Source organism: Sminthopsis crassicaudata, chromosome 2, assembly GCF_048593235.1.
Source record: "Sminthopsis crassicaudata isolate SCR6 chromosome 2, ASM4859323v1, whole genome shotgun sequence".
In the NCBI taxonomy this organism is placed as follows: domain Eukaryota; kingdom Metazoa; phylum Chordata; class Mammalia; order Dasyuromorphia; family Dasyuridae; genus Sminthopsis; species Sminthopsis crassicaudata.
In genome coordinates, this window is record NC_133618.1 from 385,373,338 (window position 1) to 385,393,171 (window position 19,834).

Consider the following 19,834-nt stretch of genomic DNA (forward strand, 5'->3'; position numbering starts at 1 on the left):
GCCAAGAAAGAGGAGAAAAATAATATTGGAGAATTATTTAAATACTTCAGGCTAATTAAAATTCATCTTTAAGTCAGCTGCCTTGATTGTTCAAAAAAAATGCTTATGAGATAATTCCTACTCATCATCTGAGACTGTCATATTTTAGAGAAATTGATATTTAGGCTTATTTCCCTGCAGGATCACAGAAATGTTACCTTTTCTCTGAATAGAATCGGGAGGGAAATAACTAAAAGAAATATATTTCCTAAATAGTTGAAAAAAAAAAAACCTATTTCAAAATTGATCAGAAAGACTTTCAAATACTGAGAATTTGATTTTTTTTCTTTAAAAGAGGGAGGAGAAAAAGAAGGAAAAGAGAGAAACTTAATAAATAAGATGGCCAAATAGGGAAAATATTGCATGTATATATCTGCATCAGTCTTATTTGCATCAGTCTTAATTCATTTATTGCATCAAAGTATTTATGTAATGCAAGCATTTCTTTCTCTGTATGCATTGTATATATACACATGCATACATATAATATATCTATATTGTTTGTATATATGTACACACACATAAATTACCAGTACCAGTCCAAAGAAAAGTAAGATTACCCCAATAGAGCATTAATAATTCTGGGTATGATGAATTGGATCTCAAATTTTCAAGTTAATTATTCCAACAAAATTCAAAAATATAGATTATATATACATATGTGAATATATATGTATGTGTGTGTATGTATATGTGTGAGTATGCACATGATTTTGAATATGAGACAAATTACTTGGGAACAAAGCTGGTTATATAAATAAATGTATATATGTCAATATATACATATCTATAATAATTTCACTTATGACATTTCTCTGTGCATTTCATTATAATTATTAAATTGAACATTTAAAATCTGATAATTTTACTTTATTAATGAACTCTTAGGAAATTCTTGACTTTCTTTTGACTGATAACAGAAGTTTCTGATATGGCAATTAGAGACTGCAAAATTCCCTGAAACCCTGTGCTGACCTTACTTATTTCATGTATATTATAATTTCAAAATTGGAAGGCATGAAGTCTTGAAATAAATAATGTGTGTGTGTGTATGTATAGCCAGTAAGAATACAAATCACATATGTGCCCTGGATAAATACTTTGAATATTATTATTTGAAATGCTTTTTTATAATTTCAAAATTGGAAAACAAAAAGTCGAGATAAAATAAATACATGTATTCCCAACAAAAATGTATTCAAAGTTGGGACAAAAAAAAGTTATTATGTAGAAAATCTTTCAAAGATACCAAGGATAATATTTTCACATCGAGAATTTAGTTTCTTCAAATAATACATATGTATCTATTTAGGAACATGATGCCTTCTCTGATAAATTCATTGTCTAAATATTTAAAATATGTATTCACTTATATGGCATGTTGAGTTTATCTAGTTCTGATAAAATACTTCTAGAACTTTTACTTTTTTAATCAGTTTTCAATTCTGAGAAAGTAATCCTGTGAAAGCACAAAATGTTTTATGATTTTAAACACTACAGTTATTGAGTAATAAAATAGATGGTATAAATTCATTTAACAGTGTAGAATAAATCTATGTATGTAAAGAAAAAACTAGTTTGCATTATATAAAGAAATGAAAAACAAAAACAAAAGTAGTTAAAAACCTCAATTTATCTATGTTCAGACTTGGACAAATCTAACAAAAATATAAATTAGAAAAAAGTTAAGGATCTAAATAGCATTTTGAAAAACTTAGATGTGACAGATATTTGGCAGTTTTTGAATAAAAATATAAAAGAGCATACATATTTCATAGCTATATATGATAATGTACAAACTATGTTCAATCATGAAAACTTCATAAATAAAAGGAAAAATAAAAATATTAAATATTTCCTTTACTTGCCCCAAAACATTATATTCAATAAGAGAATTTTGAAGAAATAATGCAAACTTAAATGGAAACTATTATTTAATTCTAATGAATAGAAGTGTCAAAGAACAAATCATAATAACAGTAATATTTTAAGTAAAGAAAATGGTAAGTTGAAATACCAAAATTTGGGGGATGCAGACAAAACAATTTTTATGGAAAAATTTATATCTGGAAATTTTCATCAACAACAAAAAAGAACAAATCAATTAATTAAGCATGGAATTTAAAGAAAAGAAGAGTTCCCAGCTCCAACCAAATGCAAAAAATGTAAATTTGGAAAGTCAAAGAAGAGATAACTCAACATTGAAAATAAAAAATATTATTTGTTTAGTAAAACTATTAGAGTTTTTTTTTTTTAATTCTAATGACTATACTTGCTAATCTAATTATAAAAAAGAGGGGGAAACCAAGTCATCAATATTTAAAAAAATTAAACAGAAAAGTAAACAAAATTGTCCAATAACATGCCAATAAAACAGAAAACTTAAATGAAAAAGATGAATATTTATAAACATATAAAATGTCTAGATTAAAAGGAAAAACTATAAAAAGTTCAAATAATCAAATCTCAGGGAAAAATTAACATAACAAAAATTCCCAAATCATAAACCCCAAGAACCAGATGGATTTAAAAGTAATTATTAATGATTAAAAGAAAAATTAATTCCAATATTTTGCTTTTGGCAAAAATGAAAAAAGGAAAGATCCTACTAAAGTGCTTGTGCAAATATTTCTGCACAATAAATACAATTCTTATACATAAACCAGAGAGAGAGAAAATGGAGAAAGAATATTGTAGATCAATATTCCTATTGTATATCAATTCAAAAATATTTAATAAAATATTAGAAAAAAGATATCAGCAATATATTAAAAATTATTCACTCTAATCAGATTGAATTTCTTATATGGTGGCAAAGTTAGTTCAATATTATGAAAATGATAATTGTAGTAGAACATATTATCAACAATCCCCTCCCCCAAAAAACTATTACTTTACTAGTAAAATATGCAGAAGCTTTTGAAAAAGTATAACATTCTTGAATGTTAAAAACCATTATATAATTTTAAAACATCTTTTAAAGTATATGAAAGTAGACTGTTCCTATGAGAACTAATTTATTGTTTTGGATAAAAATCTATTTAATACAAAGACTCAGTATTATTTATAATGGAAAAAGTCTAGTATGGGGTTACATAAGTCTGTCTTTTGTCTCTACTATTATCTGATATACTTCTTAAAATGCAAGCTATCTCAATAAGAGAAGAAAAAGGAAATTGAGAGAGTAATAAAGGCAAAGAAACCACAAAATCATATTTTTTACAAATGATGTGATGGTCTAGATAGAGAACCCCAGTCAATTAAAATTAATTAAAATCATTAATAACTTCAGCAAAGAAGTAGGATTAAAAATAAATTCCCCAAATAATGTTTCTCTATAGTATCAGAAACACCTAGTAAGATAAGATAGAGAAATTCCACTAGAAATGATTGTAGAATACATAAAATATCTTAATATTCTAGATGCCAAGATCCACACCAGAATTATATGATCAGAAGTATAATGGGGTTACTAGCCAAAGAGGGCCTAGTCCTTATTGTAGGCACAATGTACTCTGCTTTTTACCAACCTGTATGGAAGCCTAGGGAATTTTCATTCAGAAATTCAGAAATTTAGAAAAGTTTCTTTTCTCTCACCAATTCAGAATACATGGAGCTATTTTCTACCTGGTGACAAGTCTTTTAACTAGTGACTGAGTCAGAATTGACTACGCATGGAAAAGGCTTAAAGAAATAAACTCTCCTCCTTAGTGGTAAAAGAGATGGGAGCTGTTATATGCCTCCTAGGGAGAATGCCAGGTAGTAATAGCAGAAGCAGCAGTGGATTATCTTGCCACCTGCTGCTGCTGTTTTACCTCTCTAATGGGCCATTAGGTATCTTTGAATGCACAGCTATGTAGCTTAGTGGATAGAGCAGAGTCTTGGAGTAAGAAAGACCTAAGTTCCTATGTGAACTCTCAGTAATTCCCTACCTGTGTGACCCTAAATCACTTAACTTGTCTACCTCAGTTTCTTCAACTGTAAAATGGAGATGAATAACAGCACCTAGGCCAGGGTTGTTGAGAAAACCAAATGAGACAATGTAAGCAAAAACTTGGCGCAGTTTCTGGCACATAGCAAGTACTTTATCACTATTATTCATTATTGTTATAAAGGCTATTTTCTTTTTTGCTCTGTCTTTTTACAGATCTTAGGTGAGTGAAAATCAGAAGAGGTTATGAAGAGGGGACCCAGCAACTCTGAAAATGCTTGAAGGAGAAAATCTCCTTCAAGTCTGCCTTAGGGAGGGACTTTGCACCAGGGACAAACAGTTTCCTTGTTTTTTGGGTGGGGTTGGCTCAGACCTGAAACTCATTGAATTCAATTCAAATTCCAGCTCTGGCAGAAACCAGCTAGGAGCCAACTTGGGACTCCACCCATGAGCCTCCTTCAGCTTGTAGCCAAAGCCTCCTATTATAAAAGAGCCAAACTAAAATCCTCTTTGCAGAGGTTCTAAACATGCCATGCTATGCCTTGCTAGGCTATGCCATGCCATGCTAAGGATCTCTGTTCACTGGAATAATCTTTCCAGTGTCATCCTCTCTTTACCCTCTCCTATTTCCCTAACCAGATTTTAACCTTACTTCCAATCCCCATAATAAACCTCTTTTTTCGATCTAGGTTTTTGGATCTGTAAATTCCTTTATAGAGAACCTCTGTGCCATTAGAAGGGAGTCACCAAAACTCCCTACCCTTTCTCTGAATCCCAAAGGGTTGCAGGAGAGCAAAACCTCTCCATTTGGTTCCCTGAACCCCAACCTGCCACTAGACCTTATTTAACTTCCTGACTACCAGAAACCTTAATTTCATTTTGGTTCCCTAAATCTGAACCTCATCAGTTACAGCTTTGTGATTTTCTAAAGATGGAAGAACCATGAAATTCCCTCCAGCCTCCAGAATTGATAGAAAAATCTCCAAGTCTGATAAAGATTCAGTCTTTACCAAGAATGTGACCCAACCTACCAGTAAATTTGCACAGCAGCAGAAACATGGTGGTCTGCAAGTAAAGAATCAACACATTTATTGACCATGCCACAACCAGCAGTAAACTTATTAGGGAGAATGTTTTGGAGCAACCTATTAAATTTTTGGTTCTTTCTCTCTAAGGGAATAAGAAGAAACAAAAAAAGGGAAAATGTGAAAAAAAATAGAAAATGATGTAATTGATCTGCATTCAGATACCATCAGGTTTTTGTTTGTTTGTTTGTTTTTTAGATGTGGTTAGTATTGCTGAGAACTAAGTTAATCAAAGCTGATAATTACACAATGTTGCTGTTACTGTGTACAATGTTCTCCTAGTTCTGCTCACTTTACTTTGCTTCAGTTAATGTAAATCTTTCCAGGTTTTTCCAAAATTTGCTCACTCATCATTTTTGTAGCATGAAAGCATTCCATTGCATTCATTTACCCTAATTTGTTCAGCAGTTCCCCGAATCCCCTCAGTTTCCAATTCTTTGCTACCACAAAAAGAGATGTTATAAATATTTTGCACATGTTGGTCATTTACTCCTTTTATCATTTTGGTATACAGACCTAATAGTAGTTTAGCTGAATCAAAGGGTACACATAGTTTAATTGCTCACTGAGCATAGTTCCAAATTGCTTTACAGAATAGTTGGTTCAGCTTACAATTCCACCAGAAGTATATTAGTGGCCCAATTTTCCCATATCTTTTCCAACATTTATCATTACCTTTTCTATCATATTAGCCAGTCTGAGAGGTGTGAGGTGATACCTCAGAGTTGTTTTAATTTTTGTTTTTATAGTCAATAGTGATTTAGAACATTTTTTTCATATAGCTATACATAGTTTTGATTTCTTCATCTGAAAATTACTTATTCACATCCTTTGACCATTTATCGATTGGGGAATAACTTGTATTCTTATAAATTTGAAATCTGGGCAAACAAAAGATCAAAAATTTCAAGGAAATTTATTGAAAAATGCAAACAAAGGTAGCCTAGATATACTATATATCTATATACAATATACTATATATATATGTATATATATATAATATAATTAAAATTACATTATAAAACAGTAATCATCAAAATCATTTGGTACTGACTAAGAAATAGACTAATGGGTTAGGTACATAAAACACAAGTCAATGACTATAGTAATCTACTGTTTGATAAATCCAAAGACTCCAGCTTCTGGGACAAGAATTTACTAGTTGATAAAAATTGCTAGTAAAACTGGAAAATAGTTATGGCAGAAACTAGTTATTGACCAACATCTAACACTCTATAGCAAGATAACATTGTTTAAGATATAAAAGGTGATATTATGAGCAAATTAAGAGAACAAGAGATAGGTTTTCTCTTGTTGTTGTTTTTTTGTTTGTTTTTTTTGCTGAGGCAATTAGTTAAGTGGCTTGCCCAAGATCATAGAGCTAGAAAGTGTTAAGTATCTGAGGCCAGATGTGAACTCAAATCCTCCTAACTTTAGGGATAATGCTCTATCCACTACCCCAACTAGCTGTCCCTAGTCTTCTCTTAAATCTATGGGGAAGGGAAGAATTTATGGCCAAAGAAGAACTACAGAATCTTATGAAATGCAAAATGAATAATTTTGATTACTTTAAATTAATTTTTTTAATACAAACAAAACTAATGCAAGTGAGATTAACAGGGACACAGAAAGATGGAGGGAGGGGAATGAGAGAGGGGAGCAAATTTATAACCAGTGTTTCTGATAAAGGATTATAAAGAAAATTGTGAGTTTCCAGAAAAGGAACAGACAACAAAGTATTAAATCAGTAAGTTTTATTTTTTGCACAATTCCAAATCAGTAAGCGTTAAGGATAGAAATAATACAATAACTAATTTTTTTTCAGTGGCATGAAACACTTTTGCCATTTCCTTTCTGGTTGGCATCTGTAATCCAGATTGAGATTATCTGAAATCTGACTTCTAGAGTGATGTTAGGATTACCAGGTGAGAACTCAGGTTGTCTGGACAGTGAGAAGGTGAGAACTCAGGTTGTCTGGACAGTGACAAGGTGAGAATTCAGGTTGACTTGACAGTTCTCTAGCTCAGACCTTTGGTTCAGGCCTTTAAAGGGAGTTTACACCTTAGGAATTCTAGGAGGAGCAAGCTCATTGGTTGAAGTAATGTTTCCCAGAAGCCCTTGCGTTATCCCACGCCCATTCTCTGGGAAGATAAAAGAAGGGTAGCATTGGGTCTGAGAGAATCGACTCTGGGATAAAGTCTTGATGCCAGGCAGGCTGAAAGGTGACCAGTCTGATTTGAGAAAGGACAAGAGTTGGAGGAGATTCAGAGCTCCCAAGAAACCTGCGCACAGAGGAAAAGATTTTACAGATCTCCTCCCAGAGAAGGATTATAATTGAGCAGACGACCAGACCCTCACAATTCAAGAACTTTACAAATTGGCGCCCAACATGGGGCAAGGACTTTTCCTTATCCTGACAAGGACTTATTCTGAGCCCTTCAGAGGAGCTAGCCCAGACCTTCACAAATATATTCCTGGATTTTGTTCACTGGAGTCAGAATCTAGGCGACTATCACCAGATTGCTTATTAGGGGTACATAACAATAAGCCTGATGCTACTACTTCTCCTGGTTGATAAATCACATGTTGTCTCCCTGTGTTAGTGACTGGGATATTAGCTACACATTCTCCAGTTTCCCACATCAGTGTATGGATGGACACTGTTTTGTAGGCACTCTCAGAAGGTAAAATGGTCAAGCCTACTGTGCCTGGAGGCAAAGGATCCATAGGCTCAACAGGAACAGATTTCACTTCTCCAGGGAATATCTCAGTAGTCTCTACTGCACACAACTCTATTTTTCCTAATTTCAATCCTTTCCATCTGATTGCCTTTTGGCTGATTGATCATGTCTTAAAATTCTCTGGATATAACCTCAGCTGCCATCATGCCCCACTTGGGGGGCTGAAGCTGGGCCCCACCTCTCATTTCCCTGGGTCAATCTACATTTGGAGGCCCAGTGGAGACCCTTGTGACATTTTGGACATGGAGTTTTAGGTCTTCTCTCACCCTGTCTTCTCACTGTATCTCCATATCTACACTGAGCTCTTAGATGTCCAATTTTTCCACATTGAAAACTTCGACGAATTTCTCTAGAAGTCCCTTGCCAGGAAGGACCCTATATTTCCATGTTCATCATTGTCTGGGTGTAAAAAGCATTTGTTCCCACTGTAGCACAATGTCTTATGATCTCCTCTAAAGGAGCATCTTTGTCTAATCCCCATATAATTCTTTCGCAAATCTCATTGGCATTTTCCTTAGCCAGATGTCTGGTCATTATTTCTGTAGCTGCATTTTCTCCAATAGTTCTTTTGACAGCAGTTTGCAAACATCCCACAAAATCTTCAAAAGGTTCATTGGGACCTTGCTCTATTTTAGTGAAAGCCTCTGTCCAGATCTTTAGTGATCTTTCTGTCCAGGGAGGACACCCCAAGCTTTTATTGCAGCCTTAGCAATTTGCTCATATATTGTCACGGTATAATTAGTCTATTCTGAATTCTCTCCCTACTGACCTTCACCAGATAAGTGCTCAAAAGTGAATTTTGTGTTAACTCCTATTTCCAAATTGCATCTGACTTGGATTTTACATAATTCATGAAACTCTGCAAGCCATAACAAATTTTCTCCAGGTTCCAGGCATGTCCTTGCTATGGATTTCCAATCATTTGGGGTTAGGACTTCCTAAGACAAACCATCTAGTAACATTTTAACATAAGCTGATGTAGCCCCATAAAGGGTACAACCTTTTTTCAAATCTTTAATTTTATTCAAATCTAAAGGTGCATATTTTCTCCTTTTATGACCTACAGAATCCATCTCTTCAATCACAGGATATGCATATATAAAATCACTTATATCCTGTCCTTCTCTCTTAGCTTTAACCAATGCTTTTTCAAATCTTGTCATAGGCTTAGGCTGCTTCACAGGCAATTCTGTTTGTGTTTCTGCCTCTTCCCCTCCTCCTTCTTGCTCCACCCCTGAAGGGTTAATTGAGGGAGGAGATGGGAGATGCTCCTGTTGCTCAGAATTGTACTTAACTTCATTGTTATCTGATTCATCCTTTTCACCTAGTTTAGTTGACGCTTCCCCATTTTGCTCCTTCTTCTCTTCCTTTAGAATAGCATTTTTTAAAGCCATTTGGATTAAATTGTAGTTATGAATTGTATCTTTGGAAATTGAGTTTAGTCTGGAACCAAAGGGCAAAATGTCATAAGAGCAATTATAGTGTTCACCTAATTGCTTTCCTACTAATTCCCATTCATCTGGATCCAATTCTTCTTCCAAGGAAAACAAGGACATATGACCTTCACATTTTTTAAAAGTTCAGTAATATCCTCCAACATTATAATCAATCCTTGGCTTTTCATAACCTTGAAAATGCTCTCCAAACATTTTCCTTGAACAGAAGGCGTTTGCCCCATTTCACTATAAGAGATTGCTGGTTTAGCCCTTAACAAGTTAAGTTCCTTATTTATCTATTAGCACGCTCACTTAATCTTTAACAAAGTTTCCTTTTTACTCACGGTTCTGGGTCAGAGAGACTGAGATCTGGATGGGAGGCTTTTCCACTGGAATCAGGACCATGTCTGTCCCTGTTCGGGTGCCAAATTGCGAAGGTCTGGGCTAGCTCCTCTGAAGGGCTCAGAATAAGTCCTTGTCAGGATAAGGAAAAGTCCTTGCCCCATGTTGGGCGCCAATTTGTAAAGTTCTTGAATTGTGAGGGTCTGGTCGTCTGCTCAATTATAATCCTTCTCTGGGAGGAGATCTGTAAAATCTTTTCCTCTATGCGCAGGTTTCTTGGGAGCTCTGAATCTCCTCCAACTCTTGTCCTTTCTCAAATCAGATTGGTCTCCTTTCAGCCTGCCTGGCATCAAGACTTTATCCCAGAGTCGATTCTCTCAGACCCAATGCTACCCTTCTTTTATCTTCCCAGAGAATGGGCGTGGGATAACGCAAGAGCTTCTGGGAAACATTACTTCAACCAATGAGCTTGCTCCTCCTAGAATTCCTAAGGTGTAAACTCCCTTTAAAGGCCTGAACCAAAGGTCTGAGCCAGAGAGCTGTCAAGTCAACCTGAATTCTCACCTTGTCACTGTCCAGACAACATGAGTTCTCACCTGGTAATCCTAACAGAGTGACAATATCTTTAAGGTTTTTTTAAATAAAGCTTTTTATTTTAAAAATACATATATAGATAATTTTCAACATTCACTCTTGCAAAATTTTGTGTTCCAAATTTTTTTCTCCCTCCCTTCCCCCCAACCTTTCCTCTAGATGGCAAACAATCCAATATATATTAAATGTGTGCAATTCTTCTATATATATTTCCACAATTACCCCCATGAACAAGAAAATTCAGATAAAAAAAATGAGAAAGAAAACAAAATTCAAGCAAACTACAAAAACAGTGAAAATACTATGTTGCAATCCATATTCAGTCACCACAGTCCTCTCTCTGGGTGCAGATGGGTCTCTTCATAAAACCATTGGAACTGTTTGAATCACCTCGCTGTTAAAAAGAGGCACATCATATTATCTTGCTGTTGCTGTGTACAATATTCTCCTGATTCTACTCACTTCACTCAGCATCATTTCATCTATCTCCAGGCCTCTCTGAAATCATGCTGCTTATAGATCATGTTTCTTATAGAACAATAATATTCCACAACATTAATATACCATAACTTATTCAGCCACTCTCCAACTGATGAGCACCACCAAGTTTCCAGTTGCTTGCCATGACAAAAAGGACTGCTACAAATATTTTTTGCATATGTGGGTCATTTTCCCTTTTTTATGATCTCTTTGGAATACAGGCCCAGTAGAGACACTGCTGCATCAAAGGGTATTTACAGTTTGATAGTTCTTTGGGCATAGTTCCATATTGCTTTCCACAATGGTTGGATCAGTTCACAACTCCACCAACAATGCATCAGTGTCACAGTTTTTCCACATTCACTCCAAGATTCATCATTATCTTTTCCTGTCAGCTTAGCCAATATGAGAGTTTTTACCTCAGAGTTTTCTTAATTTGAAAATTTTCCAATCAATAGTGACTTTGAGCATTTTTTCATATGACTAGAAGTGGTTTAAATCTCTTCACTTGAAAATTGTCTGTTCATATCCTTTGACTATTTGTCAATTGGAGAGTGGCTTGTATTATAAATTTGAGTCAGTTCTTTCTGTATTTTAGAAATGAGGCCTTTATCAGAACTCTTGGATGTAATTTTTTCCCCCAATTTATTGCTTCCCTTCTCATCTTGTCTGCATTGGTTTTGTATGTATAAAACCTTTTTAAACTTAATATACTCAAAATTATCCATTTTTTATTCCATAATGTACTCTAGTTCTTTGTCCACAAATTCCTTCCTTCTCCACAGATCTGAGAGGTAGACTATCCTTTGTTCTTCTAATTTGCTATATTATCATTTTTTATATCTAGATCATAACCCATTTTGACCTTATCTTGGTATAATGTATTAGGTATGGGTCAATGCCTAGTTTCTTCCATACTAATTTCCAATTTTTCCAGCAATTTTTGTCAAATAGTGAGTTCTTATCCCTGAAACTAGGGCTTTGACTTTATCAAACACTAGATTACTATAGTAAATGACAGCTGTGTTTTGTGAACCTAACCTATTCCACTGATCAGTGGTCTCATTAAAATTGTTTTAATAGTATTTTATTTTTTCAAATACATGCAAAGATAGTTTTCAACATTTATCTTTAGAAAATTTAGTTCCAAGGTTTCTCCCTCTTCTCCATTCTCCTACAATGCTCATCAAAACATTTGGTACTGGATAAGCAATAGAATAATTCTCTTTGTCACAGATACTTGTGGCAAAAATTTTCACTTTCCTTTTAATCTTGGTTGCATTGGTTTTGTGCAAAACCTTTTTGCTTTAATAAAATCAAAATTATCCATTTATATCTTATAATGCTTTCTATCTCTTTTTTGGTCATAAAGAGTTCTCTTCTCCATAGATCTGACAAGTACATGATTCTTTGTTCTTCTAATATGAAGCAGATGATTAAAAAAAAAAAGAAACTTTACTAGATACTGATAAATGCTTAACAAATATATACAAATTAATATATACAAATATATACAATTCTCCTCAAAGACCAAATGTAAATTAAAGTTTTTAAGGTCTGAAGAGTTATACTCCTTTTTCCCCACATGGATTTATTCAGAAGTCATCAAAAAATGGGATGCTGGTGCATTTAGCTTATCCTACATCTAGGCACTTATGACTAAGGACTAAGCATATGCTTTAAATTATTAGGATAATATAGGTTAGCTACCACTTTAGGGCCCAAGTCTAAAGCAGAATGAGAAAATGAGTAAAATACAACACATTCCACCTCTTGGTCTCTATCTTAAAGTACCTGTAAAATGACTGAGATCATTCATTATCCCTAATAGAAAAAGATTCTGATTTTGTTTCTAGGTATCAACAAATAAAACACTTAAGAGGAATAAAGGCACACTCTAAACCAACAACAACAAAAAAGGAATCACAGCCCAAAAAACAACCATCACTTTCCAAGTCAGAATTGTAGTGCTGCCAAAATCACAGATCAGTCAGGGCACAATAAAGTCACTGAATGATCAAAGAGAGCATCAGGAAGATAGTAATGGGAAAAATCCAGAGGACATTTGTGCTTCAAGACATCTGTATAATTGTAGCTAGAAGCAAAACTGATGATTTATTATTATTCCCTTTCTTGGAATTTTTCCCTTGTCCTGAAATGTTATTTCTTCTCCCTTCACTCTGCTTTTCCTAATCTCTTGCTTACCATTTCTCCTTAGTGAGGACACTTACCCCTAAATAAGTGAATTTCCCTGAGCCAGAGCTTTATGATCTACAAGTTATTCTAGAGGCCCCTAGCAACTATCTAACTTTTACTCATATGATGATCAAAAAGATCAACTAGAAAACATCTTTACCCATTTTTCTCTAGTCTCTCACATATGATCAGTGCCAAATCCTTTTAACTTTCAGAGAAATGATGTTCCCAAATCATTCATAGGGAAAGGCAGGTGTGAAATTGAGAAGAGTATTTATTTGGTATGTTAAATGTTCCAGTTATTCAGAAGTTTTTCTTGATATCTAACCTAAAATGTTTTTTGCAATTTTTACAATCGTTTCTGGTTGTGCCCTCTAGGACCAAACAAAACAAGTCTGATTTTTCCTCTAAATAATATACAAATGTTTACATACAGCTATCACATTCCCACCACTCTCCTTTAAAATATTCTCCAAATTTCTCTTTTCCATGGTCAATTACTTCAAACAACCTTTCCCTAGTCTAATTGTTCTTCCTTAGATATTTTTAAGTTAATCAAACAAGTTTAAACTACAGCACCCAGGATTGAGTATAATAATCTAAATGAGATTTAACAAGGGTAAAAGGAAAATGTAGGAGCAGTTCCTTCTTTTTAATGAAGCCCAACACCACTTTAGTTGTGTTGGTTGTCAAATTACACTGCTGAATAATATTAAATTTTATTATTGAGTTATTTTATCAGTCATATCTGACTTTTCATAATTTCATTTGTTTTTCTTCTGGCAAAGATACTAAAGTAGCTTGCTATTTCCTTCTCCAACTCATTTGACAGATGAGGAAACTGAGGCAAATAGGATTAAGTCATTTGGCCAGGAATATACAACTAGTAAATGTCTGAAGCCAGTATGAACTCAGGAAGGTAAGTCTTCAATTCCAGACCTAGTACTCTACCCACTGTGCCACCTAACTGCTCAGTTTACTAAATTCCCTTTCAGAAAAGTTGCTATTTCTCCATTTCTTCCTCATCTTATTTTTGTGAAGATTTTTATACTCAAATAGAAAACTCATTTATCTTCATTGAATATTCACTTTTTTACCTAATCTTTTCTCTCTTGGATTTTTATTCTTTCTTTTTCTTAAATTTATAGTAACTCATCTATGACTTCTCTCCTCACTTTATATTCTTTTCTACCTTTCACTGCTATGGCATCTTTTTTTTCTCTCATCTCCAGAATGGGCATCTTCAGCTTCCTTTGGAGAGTGTAAAGACTCTGATTTGCCCTTTGTCTATTGTAAACTCTTTGGGGAAAGGTCTGATGCAGACAGGATTCAAGTTCCCTTTCCTTTGGGGAAAAAAAATCTCTTCCTCTTTAATTGTCTCTGCATTGTTACATGCTCTGTCCTGCCCACTCTCTTTTTCAGTCCCCTCCCCCAAGTTGTACTACTTTTTTCTTCACATGGAAGGACAGGATCAATGTCCTTGGCCTCTCTGTGGGAGGAATGACTCAGACTGCATCACTGCTGTGGAAAATTTGTCAGGGAATTCCGGAACTATATTCTAAATCACAAGCTGAAATGACTTGTAACAATTATACATGGTGTGTGAAATAGGGTAGGGCTGAGAAGGCAAGTGGGAATTTATGTATTTCCATTTTCTGGTGTTATTCCACAAAGCTTTTCCTTTGCAGCATCTCCTCTGTTTTCTTACAGATTCTTCTTTGGCTTTTATAGATTTGTTCCATAATTCCATCTTTTGTTGATTTTAGGTCAAGGATTTATGGGAAAAGTAACTACTCTTCCATTCAACTGATAATGTGTCATCCTATATTTTGCTATTTAAGCTGCATTTTTTTTAAAAGTACATTGTCTTTTTACTACTATGAGGGTATATCATGTAATCAATACTTGCTGACCTAAAGATGATTTTGAAAGGAAAAGTAGATCCCAAGAGTAATGGTTGAATAAATTCCCAAGCTGGGTTCTAGGGACCTAGATTCATATTAATGGTACTGGGTATGGTGATCATGAGTATGACCATTTCTATGTGTGGCTAAGTAGATACAAGATAGAGATCATGGGTGTTTAGGAGGCTGATGAACTGGGAAGCCAGAACATTTTAAATGATGTCAATAATAGATAAATTGAGATTTTAAATATGAGAACAGCATTTAGCATGGAAAGGAAGCCTAAGCAGGTACTCACTTCCTTGTAAATGCAAGAATAATTTGGAAATTAGTAAAGGATTGCAATAGAAATCTGAAGAGGTGATTAATCTAAATCAAGTAAATCTCAAAGGAAAAGTAGTTTCAAAGTGATGACAGCAGAAGCCAGGTCTATAAGAGTCAATGAGGCTTAAGGAGCATACCTAATCTTTTTCGTAGTTCCCTAAGAGAAACATTGGAGAAGGTCCCCCAAGTACTGGTGAGAAAGTTCAGGGATGAAGTGCCTTCTGGAAAAACCCTGGTTTTTGCCGTGGTTAGGTAGAAGTTTCTTAAGCACAGAATAGAAAAACTGAGTCAGTTCACTAGGCAGAAGGGAGATTAGAACAAGCTTCTAGCTAAAGACAAATTTGAAAATCAAGATCACTAGAAGCCTGACAGAACTCATAATCAGCACAAATTTCTTTATCTTATCTCAAAATGGGAGTGAGGGAGTGAGGGAATAGATAAAATGGCAGATGAGAGAGATGCTTAGAGAGAAGATCATTTGTATATGGAATTGATTCTTGTTTCCTTGTTGGACCTGGGGGATAGATGCCCTATTTCTAGATAAAATTTTATCTTCAAGAGGTCTGGTACTTGAAATTATGGTCCTGGATACAAGGAAAACAGCAAAGAAATAGTTCAAACATGGAGAAAAAAATGTTTCATGGCTTCTTTTTTAAATGAAGCTTTTAATTTTCAAAATATATACATAGATAATTTTTGACATTCCCCCCTACAAAACCCTATGTTCTAATTTTTTCCCTCCCTTCCAGTCAGCAAGTGATCCAATATATGCTAAGCATATGCATTTCCTCTACATGTATTTCCACAAATATGCTGCCCAAGAAAAATCAGATCCAAAAGGGAAAAAAATGAGAAAGAAAAGAAAATGCAAGCAAACAACAGCAAAAAGAATGAAAATACTATATTGTAGTCCACATTCATTTCCAGTTGTCTTCTCTCTAGTTGTAGACTATTGGAAGTAGTCTGAATCACTGTTTCATGGCTTTTTAGCAAGGCCTACTTGGGAGAGCTTCAGAACTCAAAGTACTTCCCAAGAAGACTTTTTTTGGTATATATTTGTATTCACAGAAAGAGATGAAACTGAGCTTTCCAGAAACTATTTAAAAAGAAACTGCCAGGAAAATAGGATGGTTACCTAAAATAATATTTCCTGCTGGCCCTGCAGAGGCTGAGCTTTGGAGGTTCTAAGTGGGAATACAGAAGATTTAGCAGGAAACAGAATGGCTTTTGGGTAACTCACAGCAGGCAGGCAAGGAACACATATGGGCAAAAGGAGAATCATAAGGCCAAAGTGACCAGGAAGAATTCCTCCTCCCAGACTTATGTGAATAAGGCTGTTATTCTGGGAATGAATTAGCTCAGAATTTTGTTGTTAGAGTAGGTGAAGGTGGGAGTGGGGAGGAAGACTGGAGTTAAAGAGAGAAAAGGGAATGGTAGAGGGAAACTTTAGGGAGAAAAATGCAGCAAAAAAAAAAAAAAATCAACCCTTTACTTTGCTGTCTCAAATTCTCCATATTGAGAGGGAGAGCAAGGGTATTAGCTTATTACTTCATAAAAGCCCAAATCAAATTGTGCTAACATCATTGACGTCTTCCTCCTACAGGAAACAAGAACCTGAATGGTTCTCAGAGGACTTGGGTTAAAACCTGTTGTGAGGTATTTAATAATTGTCAGAATGAGGTGCAGTAGTACCGGGGGGAGTTACGCCAATACACACACACACACAGACATACACATGGTTTCCAATTTCTACAGGCATACACTTTCCCAGATTGCTTCCTGATTACCATAGAGCTCTTTTATTAGGTTTGAATCACTGTGGGGCCAACTGGAAGAAGTCATCTGGGTTCTGGAACGGATGCTGGAAGTTTCCATGGACAACCTGCTCTCTGACTTTTGAGGTTGAGTTTTCTGTCCATCCATTAGAAAGAAGTCATAGGTTACAATGTACCAGCCTTTGTTCAATGGTAGCCAGTACTTGCTCCTATAATACTCATGTTTATATAGTGTTTTGTTGGATAAATCTTTTACCAACAGTGCTGTAAGGCAGGTAGTGCAAGCATTCTGATCACTCTGTTGTTGTGGGGGGGGTGTTAAATTTGTTTCTAGCTTTTGTTTTTACATTAGACATGTTAATCACTTTCTTAATACAATTCCAAATTGCTTTCCAAAATGTTAGACCAATTCAGAGTGCTAACAAATGTGTTTATGTGTTTCTCTTTTCCACAATTTCTCTAATATCAACTATTTCCATCTTTTATTTTCTTTAAAATTTTGCTAGGAATGAAGTGAAACCTCAGAATTAAGTTTGACTTGCAATTCTTTTATCATCAGTGATTTGGAGCAATTTTTCAAATGGTTGTTAATAGTTTGTGATTTTTCTTTTGAGAGCTGCTTTTTCATATGATTTGACTCACTGAGGAATGACTGAGAGATTACTCCATTGACAATGAGAAAACTAGAGTTTGGGAGTTGGTGACTTGTCTATAGTCATATTACTAAATGTCAAAGGCATGATCAGAACTCAGATTTACTGTTTCCAGTCCAAGTACTCTTTATAGTAGAGTACATTCTGTTTTTCTTTGAGTCTACATATTCCAGGAAATAGAGTCTTAATGGCTTTTACAACTGGGAAAAGTGGATGAGGTGGAGGAAGAAGAGGGGGGATGCATGGTGAAGGAGAAGGTTCAGTTATTTTAACTACTCTAATATTTAATTTAATTTTGGACATTTATTTCTGAATCTGAGCCAAGAGAATTTTAGGACAGAAGAGCATTTTTCTCTACAATCACATAAACACACCCGCTTTCTTACTCTAAGGACTCTCAGGGGAACAGGGACACTTAAGCCCCAATTTTATGCTCTGCAGTGAAAATATTGTTTCTTCCTGTCAATTTGAAATGAATGACAAGCTTCACTGCTATGGAATATGGCAAATGCTGTTGGGCTCCCGTTTCCTAGGAAATAACTCAGGTGTTTAGGAAGGTACCCTGACATTTTTAAGGACTTGGGGGCAGGGCATCAGTTCTGCCAGACAGAATGCCTTAGAATTACTGGGGCTTGGAGGTAACTTTGGGTTCTTGAAGGCTGTTATAGCAGAGAGTAAACTCCCCAAATACCTGTCAAGTATGTGAATTTTTGAGAACTTATCTGTTTTCACATGTGCATTTGTTTCCTGAGGACCAGCCTAAGCAGACTAAAAAACTTAGCATCATAGAGAAAAAAGTGAGGAATGTTGCCAGGTATAAGAATTGATGTGTATTGAGAGGTTATATGTTCTTTGGGTGAGGGATTGTGCCACCCACTGAAATTACAAAAGAAAGAAGGAAGGAATGAAAGAAGAAAGGAAGTGAGGGAAGGAAAGAAGGAAAAAAGGAAAGAAGGAAAGAGTTACTACCATATGCCTTCTATGTGCCAAGACCTATACTAAGAGCTTTACGATATGATTTTGTTCTCATACTAGCTGTATGATAAATGAAAAAGTGCTTTCTTTTGATATTTATTAGTTTATTTGGTACTGATCTGTCATTATATAGAACCCCCAATAAGGAAATTCTCTTTTCTAAAATAAATCATGAGCATCTGCTATACAATTATAATGGGTTTCACCTAATTCAAGATTAGTTGTTACCTTGGATTTGAAATGATAATGAAACGAAACATTCATAAGTCATCTAATAGCTAACAAAAGAAAGTTTACTTGGCTCTAGCATGGGAAAAATAGTACTTCACTGAATAAGATATGGCATCTCATTTCCATATAGAAACATGTCTAGAGGCAGATCCAAGATGGTAGAGAGTAGATAAGTCCTTACCAGGGCTTTTCCTGGCATCCCTCAGATCAACACCATATCAAGCTTCTAAAATGGTTTTGGAGTGACAGATCCCACAAGTATTTGGAGTGTAACAAGTTTTTATCAGAAGGTATTTTGGAAGAACTTCAGAAAAGGTGTGTTTCAATAAGACACAAGAGAGGTGGATTGCAGAGTGCAGATACAGCTCAGGAACCCAATACAGGTAGTATCTGCCCACTAAGAATCTACCAGGAGCTCCTAACCAAAATACAGCAGCATTGACTAATCTGTCCTAGTTCAGAAGCCAGAGGATCAGCAGATTAACTGTGAGACATCCAATACAAATACAAAAGGCAGATAGTGAGCATTTGAGCCATAGACTGCTGTGAGACTTAGCCATATTTATCCAGCATAGGAAGAAAGTCAGTAACATTGGCTCAGAGGAGCACAAAGCCACTGTTGCCTATAGAGAAAGTATGGGACAATCTCTCCTTTGCCCTAAGAGAAGACCTCAATCTTGAAAAAATGAGCAGAAAAGCAAAAATAATTCTGAACATAAATAGCTTTTATGGAGACAGAGAAGAACAGTGTCTGAGGACACTAAAGGCAAATTATCTCCAGATGAAGCCCCAAAGGGTGATATGAGTTGGTTTCCATCTCAGAAGGTCCTCTTGGAAGAACTCAAAAAGGATCTTCAAAGAGAGAATAAAAATGGGCAAAGGAAATGAGAACTTTGCAGCAGAGTTTGGAAAAGGAAACACAGAAATCATCTGAAGAAAACTCCTTAGAAAATAGATTTTGTGAAATGGAAAAATCATATAACTACTTCAAAATAAATTTGAAAAAGAAACCAATTCATTCAAAAACAGAATTTGTGAAATGGGAGGAAAAAAACTCCAGTGAAAAAAATAACTCATTTAAAAGTTCAATTGACCAAATGCAAAAGGAGATAAAAAAGCTAATTGAAG

The 19,834-nt window shown here is 34.9% G+C and overlaps 1 pseudogene; it reads left to right on the plus strand.

Annotated features, from left to right (window-relative positions):
- Positions 1-4,912: 4,912 nt before the first annotated feature.
- LOC141552862 (proteasome maturation protein pseudogene) overlaps positions 4,913-19,834 on the plus strand; it is a 28,329-nt pseudogene continuing 13,407 nt past the window's right edge.